Here is a 14,836-nt window from a genome sequence, read left to right as displayed (position 1 = left end):
TGAGTGGTGTAATGAGAAACTTCATCGATCTCAAAGTCAAATCAGGGACAGAGACTACATTATAGGCGAAGCTGCAGCCTAGGTTCGAGGGGTGGCCGACCATCTACAGACTTTGGCAGTTCAAGCAGATGTGTTAAGTGTGAAGTATGAACTAGAATCAGACCGGGGTAGGGAATTGGCCTGGTTGCTTAGGAAAGTTAAAACTTTGAGCATTAGGGATAGGTCGTATCTGTAACTCATTTCTATGTAAAGAATTTTGTTTTCTAGTAAAGTTGTTCTAAATGGAATTGAATCAGAGTCGACACCTTTTTTCTGCCTTCATGCATTTGCATTTCATTGCATCATATGCATTAATTTTCACAAAAAAGACCTTAATTAAAAAAAATCATTTCAATAATCTGAAAACCGACGAAAATCTACCAAGTACGCATCTTTACAATACAAGAAGAAAAACTAAAGTGATGGATAAAAAATTGGAAAGGTTGGAACAGATGCAAAAGGAAATGCAAGAGCAGATGCAAACACAGATGCAAGAAGAACTGGCTAAGATCTAACAGGATATGAAGGACCAGATATTAGAATCCCAAAATAACATGATTAACCAATTGACATAATTGTTGACTCGGGGGCAAAGAAAAGGAAAAAGCCCTATGGTCAATACTGGGAATGATAATGAAGACCCTCTCTACCCTCTAGTTTCACCCCAAAAAAATTTTAAACGTAACCCGAGATACACACGCAAAGGTTATCCGTCACAATCAGACCCGAACAATTTTAGGCCAATGCCTCGATGCCAATCAACTATCAAACAGGTTCAAGCTCTAATCTAGGGGATAACCTAATTAATCATGTAGTCCTGATCTGGATAACATGGTAGAAGCCGAAAGAGTGAGAGTGGAGCTCTCGAAAGAATTAGAAGACCGATGCAGATGGTTAAAGGAGAAGTTCAAAGTGATGGAAAGTGCTGACTATCACTGTGGGATAACGCTAAAGATTTAAGCTTGGTTCCAAACCTGGTGCTTCCCCCCAAGTTCAAAACTCTAGAGTTCGAAAAGTATAATGGGACTAGCTACCCCGAGGCTCATATTACCATGTTTTGTAGGCGAATGACTGGGTACGTCAACGATGATCAGCTATTGATTCATTGCTTCCAAGACAGTCTGGTCGGGGCAGCATCCAAATGGTATAACCAATTGAGTACTACTAAGATCAATTCATGGAAGGACCTAGCTCAAGCTTTCATGAAATAGTATAATCACGTGACGGATATGGCCCCAGATAGGATCACCTTGCAGAACATGGAAAAGAAACCGAATGAGAGCTTCCGACAATACACTTAAAGGTGAAGGGAGGTTGTTATACAAGTCCAGCCACTTCTCCTAGAAAAAGAGACCACTATGCTATTCATCAATATCTTAAAGGCTCCATTTATCACTCATATGTTAGGGAACACCACCAAAAGCTTCTCAGACATAGTGATGACTGGTGAAATAATTGAGAATGCTATAAGGAGCGGCAAAATAGATGCAGGGGAAAGTACCAAGAGATCGGTCCCAAGGAAAAAAGAGAATGAGTTGAACAACATGAGCACATACAACAAAGATCATTCCAAGTCACTCACTGTAAACCAACCAAAGACGGTAACTATCAACCACTAGAGCATCCCAAGACAAGAAACCAATACAAAGATGAATACCGAAAGGATGCAGTTCACACCTATACCTATGACGTATAATGAGAGGGGAATTGAGATTGACTCAGACAAAGTTTGGGCTATACAAGAATTTCCTTCACCGCATACTCGAAAAGAAGTTTGAGGTTTCCTTGGAAAGCTAAATTATATTGCCCGGTTCATTTCACAATTAACTGAGAAATGTGACCCCATATTTCGTCTTCTTAAAAAACACAACCCAAGTGTATGGAATGATGAATGCCAGAAAGCTTTCAATAAGGTTAAACAGTACTTGTCAACTCCCCCAGTGCTATCACCTCCAAGCTGAGATAGGTCGTTAATACTATATTTAACAGAGTTTAATAACTCTATGGGATGTGTGCTTGGTCAACATGATGAGTCTGGAAGAAAAGAAAAGGCGATATATTACCTCAGTAAGAAATTCACTGAGTGAGAATTGAGATATTCGTCAATTGAGAAATTATGTTGCGCTTTAATTTGGACAACTCGGAGGTTGAGGCAATACATGCTGTACTATACGACCTAGCTAATCTCGAAGTTGGATCCTCTAAAATATATGATGGAGTCAAATGCTTTGAACGGAAGGATGGCTAGATGGGAAATTCTGCTTTCCAAATTTACCATAGTCTGTGTGAGCCAAAAAGCCGTGAAAGGGAGCGCAATAGCATTTTCTATCCAACAGAGCTCAAGAAGATTATAAGCCTTTGAATTTTGATTTCTCCAATGAAGAGCTAATATATATGGCGGCTACTGAGGAGGACGCTACAAAAGATCATTGATAAACCATAATTTATACAAATTTTTATCCCATGCTTAGCACATTTATGGATGGTTTCTCCTTAAATTTGCTGAATTCGATGCTCCTAATCCTTTAATTTCATGTTTTATACTTAGGTGAGCATAGGAGAGTAAAAAGAGTGAGAAATGAGCCGAAAATGGAGAAAATGGACCTACGTGGGAAATCAACACGGCCTGGACTTCCTCATACAGGTGTGTCACACGATCGTATCCATTTGGCAGGATCTAAGCACGACTTACATGGGTAGACTACACGCCTATGTCTATTCAACAGCCTTGACCACGGGCTGGAGTAATCGCACACGGGCGTGTCATACGGGTGTGTCCCTGCCGAGCCCAAGTAGAGCCCTATTCGGAAAAGGCCACTTTTGAGGGCTCTTAGGCATTTTAAAGCCTATTTAAACACCGGAGGAGGCACTTAGAATAGGGACGCAGAGTAGAAAGCAAGGAATTACTCAAGGGAAGCCGATTGGTCCATCTCAGAAGCCAGATTCATCATCAAGATTGAAATTCAATTTCCATTTAGGGGTTTTGGGTTTTCTTTATGTTCTGTATTCATTATTCTTCTGAGATGTTTTCTTTTATAATTATGAACCAAACCCCCTAAATACCTAAGGGGAATGAAACCTAAAATAGATCTTGTTACTATTATATGAATTGTATGATTTATATTTGACTTGTTCTTAATTATGTGTTCTTAATTCTTGTTTTAATATTCCAGGATATTGATTCAAGTTAATGCTCTTATTTAGAGGAGGAAAAGACCCTGTCTAAGAGTAAATTTGTCGTAATTAAGCGGAGTTGATTGTACACCTAGAGATAGGGTGATAAGATTTTACTGAATTAGGGTGAAACCTAATAAGGAGATCCATAGATCGAGTTAATGCAACACTAGGGTGTTAATTAGCAAGAGATTTCAATTAAATCAACCTAGGGTTAGGCATTATTAGTCTCGAGAGAGATAATAATATAACTTAGGGATTTCTACGGATCAAGTCAAATGAATAAATCGTCTGATTCAAAGTCAAATAACAAGTGAAGTCTAGATGGATTTTTCCTTGGTTATTGTCTTAATCAATCGAATTTTCCCAAAAGCTTTTCCCTAATTTCTCTCTATGCACTCTTAGTTTAGTTAATTAGTTTAGATAAACAAATCCCTTGACTTTTAGGCTAGATAATAAAAAGAAAGTAATTACTAGTACTCTTGGCTCTTTTGGATTCGACAATCCGGTCTTGTTAAAGCTATACTACTATTCGATAGGTACACTTGCCTTCATCGTGATATTAGTTAGTTTCAAGAACGATTAATTATAAATTTTTAAAACCTGTCGTGAATATCACGTATCAAGTTTTTGGCACTGTTGCCGGGGACTAGGATATTAGGAACACTCGATTTTTATTACTTTAGTCATTCTACTTTGTTTGCAATTTAAATTTTTATTTTCTTTTCTAATTTTTCTTTTATTCGTTCTTGGCAGGTTTTTATAGTGTATGACTAGAAGAAACCCGTCGGGACCATTACTATTTGATAATGAGATCAATCACACAGTTCGCAGAAACCGAAGAGAAATAAGGCGAAGCTTACGATACACAGAAGAAGAGCAAGAGGACAATACTTCAACCACAACCGAGGAGATGGCTGAAAACCAAGAAAATCCGCTACCTCCTGCAATTGCTGCTAATCAGAATCCTGATCCACGTACTATGTATGATTATGCTAAACCTTCTTTAACAGGAACTGAATCGAGCATAGTTAGGCCTGCTGTTGCTGCAAATAATTTTGAACTAAAACCTAACACCATTCAAATGATCCAACAGTTTGTTCAATTTGATGGTTTGCAGGACGAGGATCCCAACGCTCACTTGGCAAATTTATTAGAGTTTTACGACACTTTTAAAATCAATGGCATTTCTGATGATGCCATTCACCTTCAGTTATTTCCCTTTTCGTTGAGGAATAAGGCTAAACAATGGTTGAACTCGTTACCACGAGGGTCAATCAATACTTGGGAACAAATGACTGAAAAGTTTTTATTAAAATATTTTCCACCGGCTAAAACAACCAAATTACGTAATGATATCTCCTCTTTTGTACAGATGGATTTAAGAATACTCTATGATGCGTGGGAGTGATACAAGGATCTGTTGAGAAGGTGCCCTCACCATGGGTTACCACTCTGGCTACAGGCTCAAACGTTTCACAATAGCCTGAATCCTTCAACTCGACAGATGATTGACGCAGCCGTTGGCGAAACTATCAATAATAAGACACCTGAGGATGCTTATGAATTTATAGAAGAGATGTCACTGAATAATTATTAGTGGCAAGTCATGAGGACAAAGCCAACAAAAACAGTTGGCATTTTTAACGTTTATTTAGTCACCATGCTCTCTAATCAGGTAGATTTTGAATAGAAAAATTGACAATTTTCTTTGTTCTTCACAGGTTCACTTAGTAATGCAGTGCGAAGCAAGTTGAGGTGGATCAAGCAATTCAGAATACCCACCCTATGGCCACAACATGGAGAATGAGTAGTTAAATTACATGGGTAATAATCCTCGATCTCAAAATAATCCTTATAGTAATACTTACAATGCAGGTTGGAAGAACCACCCAAATTTCTCATGGGGAGGCCAAGGGAATCAGAGACCACCACCTCCAGGCTTCCAACAGCCACCCTACCAACAAGAGAAAAAGCCAAACCTTGTGGATATGCTAGCAAAATTCATCTCGGTGTCAGAAAATCATTTCCAGAATACAGAGACAACACTTAAAAATCAACAAGCGTCGATCCAAGGGCTCGAAACTCAGATAGGACAGCTCACCAAATTAATTTCTGAAAGACCACCAGGAAGTCTACGTAGTAACACTGAACCCAACCCAAAAGAGCACGTGAAAGCAGTTACACTAAGGAGTGGGAAAGTGTTAGTCGAATCTGAAAAGAAGCCACCACAAGAAGTTGACAGAAAAGAGGTCAACCCAAAAACAATGACAATCTAATGCCAAAAGAATATAAACCACCAATCTCATACCCAGCAAAGTTGAAGAAAGACCGCATGGATGCATAATTCGGTAAATTTCTTGAACTTTTAAACAACTGCATATTAACTTACCTTTTGTTGAAGCTATATCGTAGATGCCTACATATGTAAAATTTTTAAAGGAGCTTCTAACAAACAAAAGGAAGTTTGAAGACTTATCTACTGTGGAACTTAATAAGGAATGCTTAGCCATACTCCAAAATAAACTGCCAACCAAACTGAAAGATCCAGGAAGTTTTACTATTCCCTGCTTAATTGGTAGTTTGAATATTGATAAAGCACTAGCTGATTTAGGCGCTAGCATTAATTTGATGTCATATAAAATGTTTAAACAACTTGGTTTTGGGGAACCTAAACCCACTAGGATGAGTATTCAATTAGTTGATAGATCTGTTAAATATCCTAGAGGAATTATAGAGGACGTACATGTAAAAGTACATAAATTTTTATTCCCTATTGATTTCGTTGTGCTTGACATGGATGAAGATGTTAAGGTACCTTTAATCTTAGATTGGCCATTTTAGCCACTACTAGGGCTGTAATTGATGTAGGTGATGGTAAATTGGTACTTAGAGTAGGTGACGAAGAGATTATTTTTAAAATTTATGATGCCATGAGATTTTCTTAGGAACAGGATGACTCGTGTTATTTTATCGACTCTATTGATCATGCTACTGAAGATTTTTTCAGGAATTCGTACACAAGGACATGATGGAACTGTGTCTCGCCCAAGAAGAGGGGGAGGATGATAATTCTGAGATAGGAACCAAACTAAACTCCAATGAAACCTCCCCAAAACTAGCAGAATATGAGGGAATTAAGGTAAAAGATAAACTTAAGCAAAAACCCTATATTGAAGAACCTCCTGAACTGGAACTTAAACAATTGCCGAATCACTTGGAATATGCATTCCTTGAAAATAATTCTACATTATCGATAATTATTGCATCCAACTTACAACCCAAGGAGAAAGAAGAATTACTCCAAGTATTAAGAAAGCATAAAAGGGCCATAGCTTGGAAAATTTTTGAAATTAAAAGGATCAGCCCTTCTTTTTGCACCCACAAAATTTTAATGGAAGATGAATATAAACCATACGTGCAAGCCTAAAGAAGACTGAACCCCAACATGAAGGAAATTGCTAAAGCTAAGGTAACTAAAATTCTAGATGCTGGAATTATTTATCCTATTTTTTATAGTTCTTGGGTGAGTCCAGTGCAGGTTGTTCCTAATAAAGGAGGCGTGACTGTTGTGGCCAATAAGAAGAATGAATTAATCCCAACAAGGACAGTCACAGGTTGGAGAGTGTGCATTGATTATAGGAAGCTAAATGATGCCATAAGAAAAGATCACTTCTCCCTTCCGTTCATTGACCAAATGTTGGAAAGATTGTCAGGGCACATGTACTACTACTTTTTAGATAGACTCTTTGGCTATTTCCAAATCCCAATAGCTCCTGAAGATCAAGAAAAGACGACATTTACATGTCCATATGGTACGTTTGCTTATCGTAGAATGTCTTTTCGATTATGTAATGCTCCTGCTACTTTTCAGCGCTGCATGATGATCATTTTTTACGAACTCGTAGAAGACGTCATGGAGGTATTTATAGATGATTTCTCAATTTTCGGTAACTCATTCCATCTTTGCCTCAAAAATTTAAAATGAGTGTTAATAAGATGTGAGGAAACGAACCTTATTCTTAACCGGGAAACATGTCACTTTATGGTTCAAGAAGATATTGTGTTAGGACATAAAATTTCCAATAGAGGGATTGAGGTTGATAAATCTAAAATTGAAACCATTGAAAAACTACCTCCCCCTAATTCGGTTAAGGCCATTAGAAGCTTTTTAGGACATACTGGGTTTTATAAAAGATTTATTAAAGACTTTTCTAAAATAACTAAGCCTTTGACTAAATTATTAGAAAAATATGTGCCTTTTAATTTCATTCAGGAGTGTTTAGAAGCATTTAATACTTTAAAGGATAAACTGATTAAAGCTCCAATTATAATTGCACCTGATTGGAATTCACATTTTAAACTAATGTGCGATGTGAGTGATTTTGCAGTAGGTGCAGTTTTGAGATAGCGAAGAGATAAACATTTTCATCCTATCTATTTTGCTAGTAGAACTTTGACAGCCGCACAAGAAAACTACACCACTACGGAGAAAGAGCTGCTAGCTGTGGTTTTTGCATTCGATAAATTTAGGTCATATTTAATATTGTCTAAAGTTTTCGTTTATACTGACCATTCCGCTCTTCGCCACCTTTTGACTAAAATTGATGCAAAACCTCAACTCATTCGATGGATCTTATTATTGCAGGAATTTGACTTGGAGATTAAGGATAAGAAAGGAGCTGAAAATCTCGCAGTTGACCATCTCTCCAGGATTGAAAACTCAAGTACCAAAGAGCCAGATGACATTGAAATAAATGATTCATTCCCTGAAGAACAATTTTTTGCTATATCTGATTCTGAGTTACCTTGGTTTGCAAATATTGAAAAATTTTTAGCCGCTAACATTATCCCAAAAGGGTTGACACATCAGCAAAAGAAGTGATTCTTCACTGATGTGAAAAACTACTTCTGGGAAGACCCTTTTCTTTTCCGTAAATGTGCAGATCAAATCATTAGGAGATGCATTATAAGGATAGAAGCATTGAAAATTTTGGAACATTGCCACTCAGGACCGACTGGAGTACATTACGGTGGAAATAAGACCGCACAAAAAGTCCTCGAATCAGGTTTTTACTGGCCAACTCTATTCAAATATGCCAACAGGTATGTTAGTTCTTGTGAAAAATGTCAAAGGACAGGTAATATATCCAAACGTGATGAAATGCCTCAGACATATATGCTCTCATGTGAAATATTTGACGTTTAGGGTATCGACTTCATGGGTCCATTCCCTAGTTCATTCGAGAATAAATACATCTTAGTAGCTGTTGATTATATGTCCAAATGGGTTGAAGCCCAAGCTTTACCTACTAATGATGCTAGGGTAGTAGTATGTTCCTTAAGAAACTTTTTCTCTCGATTTGGTACACTTAGAGCAATTATCAGTGATAGGGGTACTTATTTTTGTAACACCCAATTTGACAAGACCCTTAAGAAATACGGAGTTCATCACAAAACAGCTACCCCTTATCACCCTCAAACTAGTGGCCAAGTTGAAATAACGAACCGAGTGCTGAAACGTATCCTAGGAAAGACAGTAGAATTAAATAGGAAGGATTGGGCGATGAAAGTAGATGATGCTTTATGGGCCTATAGAATTGCTTTTAAGACTCCGATAGGAACATCACCTTACAGACTTGTTTATGAGAAAAGTTGTCATCTACCATTTGAGTTAGAACACAAGGCATTCTGGGTTATAAAATTTCTAAACCTTGACCCCAAACTTGCAGGTGAAAACAGGTTGATGCAGTTGAACAAGTTAGATGAGTGGCGAGCCAATGTATATGAAAATTCGCACCTATATAAGGAAGCGACGAAGCGCCGCCACGACGCCCGTTTGAAGCAACGAAGGCAATTTGAAGTTGGAGATCTTGTCCTGTTATATAACTCTAGGCTCAAATTGTTTCCTGGAAAGATTAAATCACGATGGTCAGGTCCTTTCGTAGTTCAAACTGTGTTTCCATATGGCACAGCAGAGGTAAGTCATCCATCACAAGGCACTTTTAAGGTAAATGGACATCGTCTCAAAATTTATAACGGTGAGAATTTCAAAGACGATAAAGAGGAGCCACGGCTCCACGAAGTTACCTAAATATACCCACAAGGTAGAGTCAAGCTTAGACTATAAATAAGCACTTCTCGGGAGGCAACTTGAGCACTAAGGTGTTAACTTCTTTAAATTTTAGTCTTTAACATTTAGTTCACTAACTGAGTCACTGAACACAAGATTTCCAGAACTACACGGCCAGGCACACGGGCGTGCCTTAGGCCGTACTCACACCACAGGAGGAGACACGGTCGTGCGATACAGCTGTATGAAAATAAGGCAAAATTTTCCTTAAACACAGGATGCGATAAGTCACCACGGCGGTGCTACGTGGTCGTGGATGGGTCTATCAAAACAACATGGGCGTACGACACGACCGTGCCCACCGACCGTGGTCGAGCCTGTCAAAATAACATGGGCATGCGCCTGCATACACGGGCGTGGGAGAGGTGAACGAAAATTAACACGGCCGTGCAACAGGGCCGTGTACACCAATCGCCCAATTTCGAAAACCACAAAATGTACGGGCCGAAATGAGGGCACACGGGCGTGCTCTACAGCCGTGTGCCCCAATTTCTTTATAAACACCTATTATTTATTTTATTTTTATCTTTATATTTTGAAATTACTTTTTTATTTCCTTTTAATACTTTTTTATCTTGAGATTTTATAATTATTTTTCTTTTTCGGCTATTTCTTTACGAGTAATTATGCTTTTTTATATTTCCTAAAAAGTTCCTAATTCTATCACAGTTATAAAGAGCTCCAAAGTTCATCATCACTGAGGAACTAAAAACTCCACTGGAAAAGGACTTATGGACTAATGAACCTCTACCACCACTAGAGTATCCTCCTCCACTCTCATCATTGCCTTGACCTATTATTCTCCATAACTCCAATTCAAGGAATTCATTCATCATTCAGGAAGTTTCACCTCTCTCTCTATCTTATGATTATATATCTATATTTTTCAATATATTCATCTTTGTACATTGAGGGTAATGTACATCTTAAGTGTGGGGGGTCTTTTATATCATCATTAGAAATCCCTAAATTTTGTCTTATTCTTACGTGAATCACCATATCACTATCAGAATGAATTTTAATTAATTTATGATTTTTATTGATATGTCTTAAATTAAAACATAGGCATTTATGCATTGATTGTTTAAACTTTAAGACATTACGGAATCAAGCATGAGAAGTTGATTTTTGAAGAATAAAAAAACTTTTAGGTTGCTTCCCTAAGTTTAGGTATTATCTTGAGTTGAAATTCACAAGTTTAAACATCAAAAAACCATAATTTTTGTGAGATCTTGAGCCTTTAGAGCATATTTTATTTCTTCCATGCTTACTTTTATTATGAGTGCATCAGTATTGATTTGTTATTCTAGAACTTGCTTGATTATTCATGTCAAGACCACACCATTTGATTTGATATGTCAAGATGATAAAGGCACTTAGGTTAAACTCACTCACTCCACAAAAGCCTACCTTCATAATTAAGCCTTAGTGAACCCCTTTTGAGCCTAACAAGCCATCAATTGATTTACCCTTAATATTAACCCATAACCCATTATTGTTGAAATCCCCTAATTTGATCCCTAATTTAAACCATTTAAACACCGGAGGAGGCACTTAGAATAGGGACGCGGAGTAGGAAGCAAGGAATTACTCAAAGGAAGCCGATTGGTCCATATCAGAAGCCGGATTCATCATCAAGACTGAAGATCTCCCTTCAATTTCCATTCAGGGGTTTTGGGTTTTCTTTATGTTCTGTATTCATTATTCTTCTGAGATGTTTTCTTTTATAATTATGAACTAAACCCCCTAAATACCTAAGGGGAATGAAACCTAAGACAGATCTTGTTACTATTATTTGAATTGTATGATAAATATTTAACTTGTTCTTAATTATGTGTTCTTAATTCTTATTTTCATATTCCAGGATATTGGTTCAAGTTAATGCTCTTATTCAGAGGAGGAAAAGACCATGTCTAAGAGTAAATTTATCGTAATTAAGCGGAGTTGATTGCACGCCTAGAGATAGAGTGATAAAATTTTTCTGGATTAGGGTGAAACCTAATAAGGGTATCCATAGATCCAGTTAATGCAACACTAGGGTGTTAATTAGAAAGAGATTTCAATTAAATCAACCTAGGGTTAGACGTTATTAGTAATGAGAAAGATAATAATATAACTTAGGGATTTTTACGGATCAAGTCAAATGAATAAATCGTCTGATTTAGAGTCAAATAACAAGTAAAGTCTAGGTGGAATTTTCCTTGGGTATTGTCTTAATCAATCGATTTTTCTCAAAAGCTTTTCCTCAATTTCTCTCTATGCACTCTTAGTTTAGTTAATTAGTTTAGATAAACAAATCTCTTGATTTTTAGGCTAGATAATAAAAAGAAAGTAATTACTAGTACTCTTGGTTCCTTTGGGTTTGACATTCCGGTCTTGCTAAAGCTATACTACTATTCGATAGGTACACTTGCCTTCATCGTGATATTAGCTAGTTTCAAGAATAGTTAATTATAAATTTTTAAAACCTGTCGCGAATATCACGTATCAATCATATTTGGAAATTGAACTTTGACGGAGCCTCAAATGCTGTGGGAAATGGAATTGGGGCAGTCCTGGTATCCCCAAATGAAGATTATTATCCATTCACATGTAAATTGAATTTTGATTGTACAAATAATATGGCAGAGTATGAGGCATGTATTATGGGAATCTGTGCAGCCATAGAACGCAAGATCAGAGCGTTGGAAGTATATGGAGATTCTGTGCTAGTGATTTACCAACTCAAAGGTGAATGAGAGACAAGAAACTCCAAATTGATCAATTATCGAAGGTTAGTTTTGGGGTTAATTGAGGAATTTGATGATATTACCTTCAATTATCTCTCGCACAAAAACCAAATGGCAGATGCTTTGGCTACTTTGGCTTCCATGATCAAAATGAGCAAACAAGAGGATGTAAAACCCATCCAGATGAGTATTTACGAGGCCCCATCTCATTGTTACAACATGGAGGAAGAAGAGAGAGATGATCATCGTGAGAAATCGTGAGTATCCTGGCCAAGCAACTGAGAATAATAAAAGGACGTTGAGAAGGCTAGCCTATGATTATGTGATAGATGGGGAGATCCTGTACAAAAGAAGAAAGGATCAAGTACTATTGAGATGTGTGGAGGTTGTTGAAGCTAAGAAAATTTTTGAAGAAGTTCACGAGGGTGTTTGTGGAACACATGCTAATGGTTTCACAATGGCAAGACAAATTATGAGATTTGGATATTACTAGTCTACCATGGAGGGAGACTACATCAATTATACCAAGAAGTGTCACAAATGTCAAATTTATGGTGACAAAATTCATGTACCTCATTCACCTTTGCATGTTATGACTTCCCTATAGCCTTTCTCCATGTGGGGCATGGATGTCATAGGGCTTAGCTCGTCGAAAGCTTCTAATGGGCATCGGTTCATCTTTGTGGTCATTGACTATTTCACCAAGTGGGTAGAGGCTACTTCATATGCCAATGTAACTAAGTTGACCGTCAGCAAATTTTTAAAGAAGGAAATTATATGTTGATATGGAATGCCTGAGAGGATCATAGTTGATAATTCATTAAATTTGAACAACAGTACGAATCAGAGGTCTATAGTTAGTTCAAAATCAAACACCATAACTCATCACCATATCGTCCAAAAATGAATGGTGTAGAGGAAGCAGCCAATAAAAATATTAAGAAGATTGTAGGGAAAATGACCAAACTTATAGAGATTAGCATGAGAAGTTACCATTTGCTCTCTATGCTTATCAAACATTTATCAGAACTTCTACTGGGGCAACGCCTTTCTCATTGGTCTATGGAATGGAGGCAGTTTTACCTATTGAAGTAGAGATACCTTCCTTTCGAGTTTTGTCGGAGCTAAAGTTAGATGAAGCAAAATGAATTCAATCTCGATATGATCAGTTAAATTTGATTGAGGAAAAGAGACTAAGGGCTATCCATCATAGTCAGATGTACCAAAAATGAATGATGGGAGCTTATGACAAGAATGTTCGCCCAAGAGAGTTTCATGAGGGGGACCTTGTATTAAAAAAGATCCTTCTCATACAAAAGGATTTTAGAGAGAAATGGATGCCAAACTGGGAAGAACCTTATGTGGTAAAGAAGGCTTTCTCCGAAGGAGCACTAATTTTGACCGAAATGGATGGGAAAAACTTTCCCAGTCCTATGAATTCAGATTCAGTCAAAAATTACTATACTTAAAGAGAGAAAGAGGTAAAAGTGAAAACTCTCAAAGGGCGCTTTGAGACCTTTTAAAAAAATAAAATGGGCCAAGGTGAAAACCTGCAAAGGGCGCTTTGAGACCCTATAAAAAATGGAAATAAAAAGATAAAAAGGAGAGGCCAAGGTGAAAACTCGCAAAGGGCGCCTTGAGACCAAAGGGGATTTGAGTTGAAAACCCGAAAAAGGCAGCTCAAATTTTGATCAAAGATGGGGAAGGCGGTGATCTTGCCATACCTGAATTAATAAAGAAAATGGTATGCTACATCTTGGGGCATTGACAAAGTACTTCTGATCTCCTAAACACATGTCAAGTTCAAATTGGTCTTCAAGAAGTTCGTACAGAGAAACTCAGGTTGCGATATCAGGGGTACCTAGTCTTCATCTTATTCATATTGAATTGGCTATCTTTGAAATATTTTTCCTTTTCAAGATATGCATTCCCAATCAATTTCCATTGTTATTTTTCTATCTTTGATAATTTATTCACTTCGAGCTATGCTCCAATTCAATTACATTCTTATCCACTATTATGATTTGTTGCAAGCATGTTGTATTGAAATAATGATTAATGGACTAATAATACTTTCATAAAATGAGTTTCGCATATTACTTTGGAAGCTTCTAAATAATACAAGAACTTGAAATAAGACTATTGTTTAGAACTCACCAAGCTTAAGGGTTGGAAATATTGGAGAAAGATGATTATCTTTTTGGACTTTTTATTGGTTGAACAAAAAGACAAGATATTTCGTCTGTGATACAACCTTGACAAATAACGAGCAATGTCAACCAAATGTAAAAAGGGATCGTTCTCAGGAAAAGAAAAATGATAGATGGATGGAAGAAACCAAATGTTATTCCCCTGAGGTTGTAATGGAAGGTACAAACTTTATATCCCAAAAGGTACAGTGGAAGGGACTCTGAAATTACAGCGGGGCAAGCTTGCTGAGTAGAATGTGTTGTTTCTTTGGGTTTTTTGTCAAGAATACTAGCCAAACAAGATGGCAGCGTAATACGTCAGTGATAATGCCCTGATGAACAATGAGCGATGATACCTTAAGCATTTAAAAAAGTATCATTCTCATTTCTATATTCATATATCATTCATAACACATATAGTTAGGAGCATTTGATTCATTTCGATCATAGCATCCTAATGATTTGGCATAAGCATAGGTACATGAAACCGATTCTATAGATCATGTCCCTAGAGGATAGTGTAGCAACATCGTAAATTCACAGATCTTATCTTCATGAGGTAGTAATGGAGC

General features: G+C 37.2%; 1 non-coding gene across 1 annotated transcript; it reads right to left on the bottom strand.

Moving 5' to 3' along the window:
• Positions 1–4,555: 4,555 nt before the first annotated feature.
• LOC128282333 (small nucleolar RNA R71) lies at positions 4,556–4,662 on the bottom strand. The gene has a single exon (XR_008272578.1). It is a non-coding gene; the product is annotated as a small nucleolar RNA R71 (small nucleolar RNA).
• Between the last annotated feature and the right edge of the window lie 10,174 nt (positions 4,663–14,836).

Source organism: Gossypium arboreum, chromosome 1 (genome assembly GCF_025698485.1).
Source record: "Gossypium arboreum isolate Shixiya-1 chromosome 1, ASM2569848v2, whole genome shotgun sequence".
NCBI lineage: Eukaryota > Viridiplantae > Streptophyta > Magnoliopsida > Malvales > Malvaceae > Gossypium > Gossypium arboreum.
This window is presented reverse-complemented; position numbering and strand designations above follow the sequence as displayed.